The 1,874-nt window shown below is 47.0% G+C and overlaps 1 long non-coding RNA gene across 1 annotated transcript; it reads left to right on the forward strand.

Annotated features, from left to right (window-relative positions):
• Window positions 1–234: 234 nt before the first annotated feature.
• On the forward strand, window positions 235–1,023 carry LOC106742901. Its single transcript, XR_001374300.1, has 3 exons — window positions 235–287; window positions 627–910; window positions 982–1,023. It is a non-coding gene; the product is annotated as an uncharacterized LOC106742901 (long non-coding RNA).
• The last annotated feature ends 851 nt before the right edge of the window (window positions 1,024–1,874 follow it).

Consider the following 1,874-nt stretch of genomic DNA (forward strand, 5'->3'; position numbering starts at 1 on the left):
AACCGGTTTCTAATTGGACGGTTAGTGTTAAGAGTCTAGTCTTGATTCAGTGGGGATTCAGGAAGGTGAGTAAAATAGGTGTTTAATTGATACGGGCGCTGCGGTGTAGAAAGAGAGAGAAAATATCGTCGGTTTGCGTCGCGCTTGCGGTGCAGCTGTCCGAGCGCTCGCGTATACTGGCTGGGCGTATGTGTGTGCGTACGTGTGACGGAACTCCGTTGTGTGCGTCATTCAGGAGCGTCGCCTGTCATATTGTATGTATAGGCGCGTGCCGCGTTGTACGTGAGGTTAAGTATCGTTTCGAAATAATATTGAATTTTGCGCTTGGCGTTACGGTTAACAACTTCAATGAACTTTGAATATTAACAAAAAGAAATTTTGAGGCGGGGACGTTACACCTCCCCCTTTTTCAGAATAAATTCCGACCTTTGAAGAAATTTATTCTAGTCTCTCTAAACTGTCTGATAAATTTTTATAAGTCATCTGTTTCATATTAACATAATCTGAGCGGCTATTTATGTTTTTGAATTCTAAATTTGGTATATCTGTTATTGCGTGTGATTACAGTGGTGTCTCACCTTTAAATTGATAGTATGTTATTTCTGATGACAAGTTTCCTTTTCCAGGTTGCTCCGTGGTGATTATCAGAGGTGAAGCAGCTTGTTGGTGCAACTGTTGTGGGAATTCTTCGTCGGTGTTCTTTTCTCCTGGTGTCCTTGGTCGTCTGGGAGGCTTATGTGCAAGGTGCAGCAATAGGTGGGTGAGCGAACTCCATATAGCGCCAAGAAGGTGCAAACTGCATCCGTACACGGTGTGAAGAGCGTATCCATGGATGGCGGTGTCTACTAACAGCTTGATTATGCGGATGACGATGAATATTCCGAGAACTCCTGCGGTTGCTGAGCTGAAGGTGACGAATTCTGACCATACTTTCTTTGCGGTGTTTTCAGCAATTTTATTAAGAGATTTTTTGTCCAATAGGTCGTACATGGAGGCGATGTTTTCTCCTGTTTTATATCCGGTGATTCCTCTGGTCAGTGAGTTTAGTAAGGCGGGCTTCTCGGCAGGGAACATGATGTGGTCTCGCAGCTTTTCGATGTTTTGTTTCGAATATATTTCGCTGGAGGTTAGTTATCCGGGTGTTAAGTACCTCCAGGTGATTGTTGTTAGTGGTTTGAGCGTCTGTGGTTGAAGGTGACGAACATGTACCTCGGGTGAGAATTCTACCCAAGTGTCTTCGATGCGGTAAAGTGTTGGTAATTCTCTGCTGCATTCCCTTTGTGTTCCATACTCAGTAAGTATTCTTGATTTGGGCTTGANATGTACCTCGGATGAGAATTCTACCCAAATGTCTTCGATGCGGTAAAGTGTTAGTAATTCTCTTCTGCATTCCCTTTGTGTTCCATACTCAGTAAGTATTCTTGATTTGGGCGTTAAGAATAATGATGAATTTCGTACTGTTATTGGTAATTCGGTGTAACATTCTCTGATTCTGCGCACAATGGTCTCCACTGGGATGCATTTGATGATGTGAATGGCCGTTCTTGGCGGCCGCTGGAGCCTCTGCTCCTCCTTTTGCCTGCTCCCACCGTGTCCATTCGGCGTCTGAGGTGGGAGAACCACCACCTGCGCGGGACAAGCCGCGTCCCTCGCAACCAACACCTTCTTGGGTTACTCCGGTGGCCCATGTCCCTGACGTCCGAGTAGCGTTTAGCTAAATGGCTGAGGTTGCATGCCGCGGCACGTTACGCATGTCGTCGTATAACACTAGTCTGTCCCTGACGCCCTACACCGCGCTTCTCTGGCCTGTTCCCCGGGACCACGTTGGGCTCTCCCTCCCCGTGGAACGATTCCCCTTGACCCCCCCCCCCCCC

Source organism: Dinoponera quadriceps, unplaced genomic scaffold (assembly GCF_001313825.1).
Source record: "Dinoponera quadriceps isolate SergipeBrazil2010 unplaced genomic scaffold, ASM131382v1 scaffold962, whole genome shotgun sequence".
Classification (NCBI taxonomy): domain Eukaryota; kingdom Metazoa; phylum Arthropoda; class Insecta; order Hymenoptera; family Formicidae; genus Dinoponera; species Dinoponera quadriceps.